The following is a 13200-nucleotide window of genomic DNA, read 5'->3' on the forward strand; positions in this document are numbered from 1 at the left end:
AAGGCTTGATCCCAGGACCCTGAGACCATGACCTGAACTGAAGGCAGTGGCTTAACCCACTGAGGCACTCAGGTGCCCCAGATCTTATTTTTTTTTTTAAAAAGTTCATTTATTTAAGCAATCTCAGTGCCTGGTGTGGTGCTCAAACGCAGGACTCTGAGATCAAGATTGGATGCTCTACTGACTGAACCAGCCAGGTATCTCCAGATCCTATTAATTAATTGTGGGCCTCCTGACCTTCCAGCGACCTCACTGCTGTCCTGAGTGTGATACACTAAGACTAGCAATGCTAGCTTGGCTCCCAGAAACACACAGAAAGTGATGAATTCATTTTAACAGCCCCTCCCACCAAGAAGCAGATCACTAAATTGCAGCAGTGTTTCTTCCTTTGATAACTAGTTAATCTTTTTGTTCCTCTAATACTAAAAATACAAATTTTATGTCTCCTTTACCATAGATATGCCTGTGCCCATCCTTTCTTTTCACCCATATACCACCTGGCAGATCCCCTCATTTGTCTTACTTTTTGAATAAGCTCTACTTTGACAATGCTATTAAAAAATTGCAACCCAATTTCCTGTTCTGACTCTCTCAATCTCTTTTATGATGCTCTGTTTTTATTGCATGGTATTTGGCATCTTCTAACACATCATAATTTATATGTTTTTAGTGTGCTTTGTTATTGTGTGTCCCCACTCCTTATCAGCCTTGCTAGGATACGAGCTTTATAAGGGCAGACTTCTTTGTTTTCCTCATTGATATATCCCAGAACAGTGCGTGGCAGATAGTAGATGCTCAATAAATGTGTTTTTTGGAAAGTATGAATGAAGGAAGGAAGGAAGGAAGGAATGGACGAATGCTATGTCCTTTTTCCTTTCTATGCTCTTTTCTCAGTCTGTACTTGAAAGACTTGTCTCCTCTGTAATTTTGCTTTTTGGTTCTTTTTCCCCACTCTGTAATGTTTAACAATTGTGACGTCCTTATCTTTGGACCCTAGAAACATGTTTGAGTCTCTCTCCTTGCGAAAAAAAAGTATATTGGTCCTTCTTCTATCTTTAATGTCCTCTCTCTCCCTCCCAACATCATAAAATGTCTAGAAGGGGTGCATCTGTTTTAACCTTATTCCCCTGGTCTACCATTTGAGTTTCTTTTGGCCACAGAACTAAATTTCTACTGCAGACTATCAGTTGTTGTCTCTTAGTCCTTGACTTGTTTCCTCTCTTTGTGGGCTCTAGTGCGATAAATATTCCCTCCATCTTGAAGGTTTGTCCCAACTGATTTCTGATGCTGCGTTGGTTTTCTTCCTGCCTACCAAGTATGCTCCTTCTATCTCCACTGTAGCGACTTCTCCACTTGCCCTCTCAAGGATTGAGAATTTGGGGACACCCTTTCTTCTTTCTTTGCAACACTTGCTAGCTAGTTTCAACCACCCGCCATCAATGTTCATTGCCATCAATAACACAGCTTCATTCTTGTTTTGCTAAGTTACTCCTGGGTATTTTCAACTGAGTGCTCAGAAGCACTTTAATGAAACCAACCCAAGAGGGATGTACTACTTTTATAATCCCTACACTCCCTAAATCCCATGTTTATGCTTTCAGTTGCTTAACTAAGGACATCCACATCAGGCCCATTCATGAGTCCTTCCTCCCTTATGCTTTAATGACTCATCCAGTTCTTGTCATTTCCAACAGAACCTTATTTACACAATTAGTGCCTTTATCTCCTAGTCTCCATTACACTGGTTGCCTACGGTTTCTCTCTGGATTGCTGAAATATTCCTTCCACTGATTTTGGTTTCAGCTTCTAATTCTCATCCTAATGCAATAGGCTCCTCACCCAGTCCAACTAAAACCTTCAAAACTTCAAAACCAGCATGCACTAACGAAACACGTACCTCTAGTCCCATCGGAAAGAAATAGTGGTTTCTAACTTTTGAAGACCATGTGTTTATGAGACCCATGGATAAACAGAATGCACTGTGATAAGTGAACCAATGCTAGTGATGGGAAGAAGGTAAAATGAGGGAAGGGTGGTCTCAGAGTCACATGCCTCCATCCCAGCAGGGACCTGGGTATCTGGATTCCTAGTGAGATATTCCCTCTGCTGCGATGATTTCACCATTTCCTAAACCCCGACTACTTTCCTGTGTGGGTTTTTTTTTTTTTTTCCAAGATTTTATTTATTTATTTGAGACAGAGAGACACAGATAGAGACAGAGATAGTGAGAGAGAGCACCAGCCAGAGGAGAAACAGGCTCCCTGCTGAGCAGGGACTCCGACACGGGGCTCGATCCCAGAGCCCTGGGATTATGCTCTGAGCCGAAGGCAGACGCTTAACCCACTGAGCCACCGAGGTGCCCCTGCTTTGCTTTGTTTTTGTATTATGTCCGAAGTTTATAGTTGTTATCTGCAAGGATCAGGGCCAGTCTGTACTTCTCAGTCATGTTGGAAGCAAAACTGAGTCTCTTCCATTCTTGGCAAAACATGCCGGTGTATGAACTATTCCACCAAAGCCATATTTTCTACACCCTTTGGCATCTCCTGTGGTCTTCTTCCAGATGCCAGCTGTTGATGGCCCCTCCATGTTCGAGTGCTTGAATTAGAACATACCATGGTGGCATCACACTTTCTAGCCAAATGACAGTATCAGAAATTTTACTGTACTTTTTCAAATGGATTGGACATTGGAAGGAAAGACTCAGGTACTGACAATAAGCTTTTCTTCTAAGTCAGCTGTTCTAAGGTATACCTTCTTTCTGATACCTGATATATTGTTTTTAAATAACATAGCATGTGATGTTTCCTTTGCCCATTTGACAACATCACTTTCTGCACACATGTTAGATGACCAGTGATTCTCCAATGAGTATAACATGACTTCCCTTCTGTTTCTTTATTTCGTTCCTTCAGGGCTAAGAGGGATAAGCCATAGACAGAGCCAAATGATCAAAGCATCATCCCTGAAAAAAATCAATTTATATTTACTCAGCTTGTTCAATCAATGTTAAATTAAACCAAATCATGACATAGAAAATGAGAGCCAGATCATACCAAGCCACTGATTCATTCAAGGCAAAGCTATTGAGTCCTTCTTTAAAGGGGGTGGTAATTTTTGATGTTAGATACTCAAGTGATGGCTTGAAAAATCATGTCGGTCTATAGACAGTCCTCTAAGCCTCCTGCATAGGCCACATAACAGGTGCACAAAGTATCAAGTCTGTGTGGGTTTTGACAACAATAGATTGGGCTTTCTAGAACGTTGAGTGAAAAATTGAATGATGATTAACTGGGGACTCAAGGGAACAATAAAAATGATCAAGCTCCTTATTAGATAGGACATAAATTGACAATATGGGGTGCTTGAAAGCATTATCTTAATGTATGAGGAAGCCAGCAGTGTGGCTGAAGCACCAATTAGACCTCAGCTTCACAGCTTAGGACAAATAGACCCATCATCAGCTGAGCACTGTAGTGTGCTCGTCATGGTTCGTAACGGAGAACAGAAGGGGAAGTGTGTTCTTCTGCGGAAATGGATTCATTAATTTAGTCACTCATTCAAAAAACATCTGTGTCAGGCAGGGTGCTAAGATGAGTAAGACGTGATCAAGGAACTTGACATTTCGTTGTAAGTGACAACATACTAAAAACAAAAGTACCACCTCGGGTCATAAGTGATTTCATGTCAGGGTGCACCGGCTATGGCAGGCTCTAAGGGAAGAGGTCAGTGTATCTGGTGGGGCTACAGGGCTGGCAGAGGTTCCAGGAGCTTAGGGGTCTGGAAGTCAAAGGGCAGCTGGGATGGGTACCTGTCCATCAGGCATAAGTGGCAAGGGAGGGCGATGCAGGTGCAGGAAACTGTTAGAGGAACATCAAAGATGGCTTCTCTTGAGGACATGTCAGTCATTGGGGTGATAGACTATTGGGGGCAAGAATTGAGCCTGGAAGCAAGAGTAAGGGTCATATCTGGTCAAGCTATTCAAGCAGGAGAGGAGCAGCTTGGAATCACAGGGTAAGCACTGTCGTAGTGGAGAGTAGAGACTTTGGAGGGACTGAAGTCCTGACTCTGCCACCTCCAATCTTGTTCACCAGGTTCTAACTACCCTGGACATCCTTTCTGCCTCCCAAGGAGCAAACCTCACCTCTGCCTACAAGCCTTTGCTCTGGGTGTTCTTCAGCTTGAAAGGTTTTCAGTGCAGGTTTTTGGGGTCTGGCTTTGAACTCATCATGAAGCTTCCAGTTCACATATCCTCTTCCCAGAAGGGCCTTTCTTGTCTGCCATCCCTAAGGTAGTGCCTCCTACTGTCCCTCCCCTTCCATCAGTCCCAGCTTCTTCTTACCCTTCTCATCATCAGAAATGATCTTGATTTATGATTGACTTATGCATTGTGTATCTTCTGCTCCTGTCACATAAGCTTCAGAATTCTGTCTGTATCTTCATATACTTATTTTTCTGGAGGTAGATTCTCTGTCACTTGAATCTTGAGGTAGTCTCTGTTCTCAAAAAAACACAGCAGTCAGATCCTGATTTAGATCCTGATAATTCACTCCTTTTATGCAAACAAATTCCTTAAGGCTCAAATATTTAGCTATTTTGGAGAATGAAACTGTGAAGATTCTAGAATTGCATTGTCCACAATGGTGGCTACTGGCCACATGTTGCTATTTATATCAAAATAAATTAAAATGAAATAAAATGGAAAATTCAGGTTTTCACGCCTACTAATTACTCAAGAACCCCCCTAGCTCATGGCTATCATGCTGGGTAAATATAGATATAAAACATTTCCATCCCTGAGAAAGTCCAATGGCTGGCCTGAGTAGATTTACTTATAGTCTTAGAGAAAAAGCTTTTCAAAGTCATCATGAAACCTAGAAAGGGCAAACTGATACATTTAATTGTATGAAAACTAGGAATTCTCTATAGCCAATTGTATCATCAAAAATTAAGAGAAAAATAACAAAAAGGGAAAAACACCTGCAACACGTATGACCATTAAAAAGTTAGCTTTTTTAGGTTTATATAAAATTCGCCTAACCCAGTAAATAAAAGAAAAACGACTTGATTGAAAATGTTAAAGAAAAGAAAGCCAAATGTCAAAGGCTGAGGAAAGATGTTTGACCCCACCCGTTCCTAAAAATGCTTAAGTTCCCGCAGCAGTGACATGCTATTTTAAATCTATTAAATTGGCAACAGTGAGTAGTGTTGGTACTTCTGAATACATGGGAAGTTGCCCTATTATATGCCTTCCTGAATGAAATAGAGGCTCTAAAGAAAAGAATGAAAAACAAGGAATTCGAATATGTTAGCTGTTTCAGTCAGCAGCTCTGGCTTCTGTCACAAACGTACCGCAGACTAGACGGGTGAAACAAGAAGTATTTATTTCTCTCAGTCCTAGAAGCTGGGAAGTCCAAGCTCAAGGTGCCAGCGGATCCAGTGTCTAGGGAGGGTGTGCTTCCTGGCCTGTGGATGGTTAGGCTCCCACCCGCATGACCTAATCACCTCCTTCCTAATGTAATCACATTGAGGCTTAGAATTTCAACATATGAATTTTGAGGGGATGCAGTCAGTAATACCCCTAACGTTGTTTGCTATCTTTTTTTTTTTTTTGAAGATTTTATTTATTTATTTGACAGAGAGAGAGGGAGTGGGAGAGGAAAAATGAGCAGGGAGCCCAGCACGGGGCTGGATCCCAGGTCCCTGGGATCGTGACCAGAGTGGAAGGCAGATGCTTAACTGACTGAGCCACCCAGGCGCCCTCGTTGTTTGCAATCATTACAAGAAATTTGCCAACCACCTTGTTATATACATGACTCTATAACTTGTTTTCCATCTCCTATGCAGAGTTTTGAGAAATTCCCATATTAACCCATACATATCTAGTTCATGTTTTATGTCTGTATGGTATTTTGTTGTGTGTACGTGCCTTAGCTTATTTAACTCTTAGCTGTAGACATTGGTTTGAAGCCTCAAGGATGGATCATGATTTGTGCTCGTTCCCTTCCTGCCTACTCTTCTCCTGCCCTGACTCCCCTTGCCAAATCCCCTAACTCCAGCATTTGCTGTAGGAGTTGTTAGGTGACCCTGCCAATGAGACATGAGTGAAAGTGAGCAGATGACTTCTTTGAAAATGTTTGCTTCTGTGACTAAAACAGATAGTAATTGGAAATGGTCCCCCTGCTACCAGATGTGATAACGCTGCTGGCCGTCCTGAGGTCATTATAGAAGCTAGTGTGAGGGACGGAGCTTATGTTCCAGTGATGATAGAACAGAAGTAAGGAAAAAATCCTGGGTCCTTGATAGTGCTGATGAGCACTTAATTATCTCCAGAGCTAACCTATTTCCAAATTCTTGGTTGATGAGATGGTCAGACATTTCTATGCTTTTAAGCTGATTGAATTAGAATTTTCTGCTCCTTGTAGCCCAGAGCATTCTAATCTATACAGTTGGCATATATCTGTCTCTTGTTTTATCTATCTATCTATCCAATCATCTATCTAAAGATTTTATTTGAGAGAGAAAGAGAATGAGAGAGAGAAAGCATAAGAAGGGGAAGTGTCAGAGGGAGAAGCAGACTCCCCACTGAGCAGGGAGCCTGATGCAGGACTCGATCCTAGGACTCCTCGATCATGACCTGAGCCGAAGGCAGACACTTAACTGACTGAGTCACCCAGGTGCCCAGCGTACAAGGGAATAATTGTCCTTCTGTGTTGACACTAGAATGAATGTCAATTGGGAAAGTGTGGCTTTTAAAAAATATCTTTGGAATCTTCATAGACTCATAGGAGGTCTTGAAAATAGTGTAGAAAACCCAGCATTCCCTTTATCCAACATTCCCCTACGGCAACATCTTGTCTACCTGTAGCATACAGCAAGCCCACAAAATTGACAATGGCACAATACTACAGTTCTTGTTGTTTTTTGCTATTTTCCATGCATTTGTGTATGTGTGTATGTGCAAAATTCTAATCCGTTTTATCCTACATTTAGATCTGTATAGCCATCCCTATAATCAAGGTGTACAATTGGTCTGTCAGCTCAAAGGATCTCAGTCAGGCTATCCCTTTATTCCCTGCCCACCCTGAAAGCCACTAATATGTTCTCAGACTCTGTAGTTTTATCATTTTTAGGTTGTTACATAAGTGGAATCATATAGTATGCAATTTTTTAAGACTGATTTTTTTTAATAAGCATAGTGCCTTCAAGAAGCTTCCAGGTTGTTTCATATAAAAATAGTTCGTTCTTTTTATTGCTAAGCATGTGCTATTGTACAGATGCCCCAGAACTTATTGCGTTATCCACCCAGGGACATTTTGGGCTGTTCCCAGTTTTTCCTATTGTAAATAAAGCTTCCATGAACATTCCCATATAGGCTCGTGTGCGTGTTGTGTGCGTACACGTGCACATGCACGTATGTGTGTGTGAGTGTATATTAGTGTAAGTTTTCAATTCTCTGGGATAAATGCCTGAGAGCTGTGATTTCTGTGTCATTTAGTAAGGCCATGTTTAATTGTATAAAAAACTGCCAACCAATTTTCCAGAACATGGATACCATTTTACATTTTGACTGGCAATATCTTTGGAATTACACTACCTTTTTCTTTCTTTCTTTTTTTCTTTTTACTTTATTATTTTTATTAACATATAATGGTATTATTAGCCCCAGGGGTAAGGGTCTGTGAATCGCCAGGTTTACACACTTCACAGCACTCACCATAACACACACCCTCCCCGATGTCCATAACCCCACCCCCCTTCCCGATCCCCCTCCCCCCAGCAACCCTCAGTTTGTTTTGTGAGATTAAGAGTCTCTGATGGCTTGTCTCCCTCCTGATCCCAACTTGTTTCCTTTTCCTTTTTCTTTTTTTTAAGTTGTTCTTTTTTCTTTTTTTTAAGTTGTTCTCAGGATCATGTAGTGATAACTCATTGAAGTGGTTTTCACTTTTTCGAAGGATGCAGAGAGAAATTACTAACGGGGTGACATTGAGGGAAAAGAGTGTGAAGCGAAGAGGGAAGAGTAGTTTTATTTGTAAACTTTGTGTTTTGTTTGGATTTGCTTCTGTCCGTTTACTCGATCAGCAGGATTTTGGTTTTCTCTTTATACCTCTGCTTTAAAATCCATAATAAATGTTTAGAAACTGATACTTTTTCAAACTGGAAGTGAATGTCTGCCTACCTCCCTCTGTGTTGACGCTAGAATGAATGTCAAGGAAAAGCTGTAAGCTTCTAATAACATCAGCTGTCCTGGTTTCACATTTCACTGTCTTAACACTCATTTACCCAAACTCAATGTAATTATTCCCCTGTGACTACAGATTTGCCAGATTACATCCTGTTCTAGACATGACTCCATTTGTTGTCTTCTGAAGCCACACAAAGTGGAATATATTTTCTTGTTAAATGCCGCGCTTAATAGCGTTTGGGAATTTAATTGTTTGTCTCTTTTGCAACCGTAAGGGAGCACCGAGCACATTGCCTCCTGCCTTGCCTTCCTTGAAGTCTGTTTGTTTCCCCCACAATACCTATTTTTACTCACAAGTGGATCATTTGAAGAGGAATGTTTATACCTCATTGGTTTTTGGAGTTAAGGTCGCATAAAAGTAAATGGGTAAACACTGGTTATCTGCTGTCTGAATAACGAGTCTCAGGCCTGCAAACCTCCTGCGTTCGTCAGAGGCAGGAACATTGCCTAATCAAGCACCAGAAAAGGAGCAGGAATGGCTAACACCAGAGTGTACTCGGCAGGAAAAGGCTTTCGTGGCTGGGCGGAATCATTTCAGCCACCTTCAAAGTCATTGCCTTTTGACCCGGATGGGTTGGTTGTGTGGGAGACCTTGCTGATTGCTCACATGGGTTGGTGTCCTTCAGCCAGATCCCAGCAGGAGCACACCTGTAGCATAACAAGTTCAGTTCATGACCCATTGCAACAAGGGAGAACACACACCATGGGAAACCATGGGTGTCTTAGTGAAAGGATGGTGACGTCTACTGTAGGAGTTGGGTGATTTGGCAGAGGACCTGAGGAAGCTGGGCTCCCCTCTAACTGGTATCAGAAAAAAGGGGCAATTCTAGAGTTGGATATCTAAATCTTATCTGCACAGAGATTGGGTATCTAAATGTCCGTAGACTGGAGTGAATGCAGAGCACTGACTGGTAAAGAAGTAGCCATCGCCCATCTGAGCCAAGAGGGGGGCGGTGCTTGGCATTTTGTGGGTGGCACGGTGACCTTGATTTTGTGTCCACTTAGGAAACAATTATGTAGCAGCCTAGTTTTGTCTCACTGAATCCACAGTCTCAGAGGAGGCTTGCCTGAGGTAGGTACGCTGTGAGCTTGTGATTGTTCCAGAAAACAACAGCATGGTCTAGCGGGGGGTGTCGGGCCGACTTCTCAATGTCAGTGGCTCCTCCTCTATTTTTCTTTCTCGCATGGGTGAAAAAGTTGAAGCAGCCATACCGGAGTCCGCGACAGGGACTAGAACTTGGTGTATACAGACCTCATGTGGCTTTGCAATATATTTCATTTATATGCCATCGCTTTTTGGCCTGGTTTCCAAATAGGGTGTCCTTATTCCAAGGTTAAATGCAAACGTAAAAGACATGACTTCCCCCCCATCACCCTGGAAGTCAGTCTCCGGAGCCTGTCTGATCCAGCCTTCTGCCTCTGGGCTAAGCTGCCCATAATGACTGTGAAAAATTGATGTCTTTCTGCTTCTAATGATCTAACTGAAGGGAAGAAAATTCCACTGTTGCCCTCAGAAGTCCACAGCCTTCACTCTGACCCTCTGAAAGTGTTTTTCCTATTCCATTGTCCGTGGGGACGCGCGGTCTCCCCTGCAACTGAATTCATTTCTTGGAGCAGGTATTAGGATGAAAGACTCAACACCAAGAAGGCTTTGCTCTGAATCTGGCCAGCTCACCTGGAAAAGATTTCGTATAAAATTCATCTTTTCACGTCCCTTGAAGAATCAGAATATTTCGCCCCATTGGACAGAACTTTGGTAGGAGCTAACAGCTGTTCCTTGTGCTTATCCAGAGATCTCCCTAGTCCTCCTCCCATAGGCTCTGCTTCTCATTTGTGTTTCCTGCCCAGGTCTCAAAACCGTGAGCTTTCAACCCTGGCATAGACTTCTTTTCTTGACTGTTTGTACATATTTCTCAAAATGGGGTATGGATCATCAGCTGATCCGATGGGAGATATTGACTGTTATTCAGTAAACAGATCTTGCTAGAGTGTTAATTGCATTTTAGGATTTGGAAAACACAGTATTTTTTTTTTTTAAAGATTTTATTTATTTGCCAGAGAGAGAGAGAGAGCGAGCACAGGCAGGCTGAGTGGCAGCAGAGGCAGAGGAAGAAGCAGGCTCACCGCTGAGCAAGAAGCCCGATGTGGGACTCGATCCCAGGATGCCGGGATCATGACCCAAGCCAAAGGCAGCTGCCCAACCAACTGAGCCACCCAGGCGTCCCAAAACACAGTATTTTTATATTAAACCCAATATAGATATAGAATATAATAGAAAATGGATTTAAAGATCAATCTAGAAACTTTTTAAAAAGATTTTATTTATTTATTTATCAGAGAGAGAGAGAGAGTGAGTGAGTGCACAAGTGGGGGAGAAGCAGAGTGAAAGGGAGAAGCAGGATCCCACTGAGTAAGGAGTCCGATGTGGGACTCAATCCCAGGACCCTGGGATCATGACCTGAGCTGAATGCAAATGCTTAACCGACTGAGCCATCCAGGAGTCCTTCAATCTAGAAGTTCTTTTTTTTTTTTTTTTTTTTTTTTTTTTTAAAGATTTCGTTTATTTATTTGACAGGCAGAGATCACAAGTAGGCAGAGAGGCAGGCAGAGAGAGAGGAGGAAGCAGTCTCCTGCCAAGCAGAGAGCCCAATGCAGGGCTTGATCCCAGGACCCTGGGATCATGACTTGAGCTGAAGGCAGAGGCTTTAACCCACTGAGCCACCCAGGCGCCCCTCAATCTAGAAACTCTAGAAAAGGTTTTTGCTTCTGGAAGCTGCCCCAGGCTATGTTCCAGACCAACCCATGGGGTGATCACTGAGGAGAGATATGTACCCTCATCTTTGCCATTGAAGTCACTTCAGCAGCAAAGTTATAGAAGAGCCGTACTCATGTAATAATCTCCAGTTTTTCTTTTCCTATTTTTTGCAGACTTTCAAAGTGCCAAAGAATTTTTGAAGTTGAAGTGAATATAGATGTTAACTAACTTCTAATTAACCCATTTATTAGGTGTATAGAAGACCAGTACTGAAGCCAGTCTGGCCGAGACAGAACCCAGATATCCAGATTTCCAGTCTTGTCCTCTTAAATGTATAATTGAAAACAAAATGGCAAACAGAGTTACACATACTATTAAGTAGGATTACTATCTCTTTAGTTTGATAATCCTGCTTGTTAATTATAGAATAGCAGATAGACAACTTACGTCTCAAAGAAGTTCAGAGGTGACTAGCATGACAATTAGTGTTTGTTGATGTGTGAGATGGATGATCTCAGGTAAATCTCAAATGGGAGTTGCTTGTTTGCACCAGGAACAATATGTGTGACTTCACAGGTTGGCTCCTTTTACACGCTTTCAACCATGAATTTGCAGGTCACCTGAAGCACAGTTGTTTCTGGGCAAAGAAAGTGAGAGAAGAAGAGGACAAGAGAGTAACCATTACAACTCAAATCGGGCTTTTCACATGTGACTTGGAATCATTTCTTCCCCTTCGACAATATAATGAAAATGGTGTATTTATCTATCAGAATTCATGCTTCTGATTTAGTGAGTCACACCTTTGTTTTCTCTTTTATGAACAGTCTCTTGAAACACATTCTTGTTAGGGAGTTGGTGATGGAGTTAAATTTGCATACATGTAGTTGAATAGTAGTTGGTAAAATTTTGAACAATAGGGTATTACAGGAGAAAGAATTTGATAGGTTATTTGTGGTTGCAGAAGCCAGAGTCTGGCTTGTAGAAGCAGTCAAGTGATCTCCGAGGAACAACCATGAGTTGGTCTTGAAGAGTTTATTTCTTGGCAAATCTCCAATGGAATTGCTGCTTTTCCAAGTTCCTTTGGTTATTTATATCAACTACTATGATGGATCATAATTACTTTGTCTTGAAAGAAAATGATTAATTACTACTGCCAGAAATACATGATGCATAGAGTATTTTACATTATGTGCAGCTTTGAAACTTTATATCCTTCATAAATGGCTCTCCCTGATGAAGCATCGTTGCTCCAATAATTATGCTTAAAGAATATTCAGTCTTAATAATATCACTCAGTTGGATAGGAGCTCGAGGAACTTACTGGATTCAAACAGATGAGTTGCCTTTTTATAGCTCAAGGTGGCTTGACTATAATTAATTTCATATGATTTAACTCAATTCTTTGGTGCCCTTCCTTGTCATATATGTGTACCTCGACAAACCTTATCTTCAACATATACGAGAACAAATTCATGATCTTCTCTTGCAGAGCTGATGTTCCTGCCTTAGGAGATGTTACCACGGTTCATTCAGCTCAGTAACCTGGAAACCTGTACCTCATCTTTTATACCTGGTATTCTGAAAGTTTGTTCCTGTCTGTGTCTAGCACTCCTTCTGTGTCCAGCACCATAGCTAATGGTCATTTCCCCAGATCAGGGTGTGCCATATTTCTTGCCGCCATTAATCTTCTGTGCGTGCCGCACCCCCTGCTCAGAATTCCCTCGGCTTGTACCCGTTACTCCCTTCCTTTACCACCTATATTTTTATCTATGTTTCAGAGTCCCTCAGCTTTAATACTTTGGGAAAGCCTTTATGTCTCCCATCCAAGTACTAACCAGGCCCGACCCTGCTTAGCTTCCGAGATCAGACGAGATTGAGTGCGTCCAGGGTGGTATGGCCGTAGACTGGGAAAGCCTTTATGTTTTCACTCACATGTCAAATTCCTTTTAATATCTGTCCTGGAATTATGTTCTTTCTCTTTCCAGTTTTGCCTCAGTTTTGGGGGATGCGGCCCTGGTATTTGGTGGTATTCTTCACATACAATAAAATCCACCATTTTCATATAGATCGTTCAATGAGTTTTTTCTTTCATTTTAAAAAATTAACATATACTATTTGTTTCAGGGGTACAGGTCTATGATTCATCAGTCTTACACAATTCACAGCACTCACCATAACCCAAACCTTCCCCAATATCCATCAT

The sequence above is a fragment of the Neovison vison genome, chromosome 1 (assembly GCF_020171115.1).
Source record: "Neovison vison isolate M4711 chromosome 1, ASM_NN_V1, whole genome shotgun sequence".
In the NCBI taxonomy this organism is placed as follows: domain Eukaryota; kingdom Metazoa; phylum Chordata; class Mammalia; order Carnivora; family Mustelidae; genus Neogale; species Neogale vison.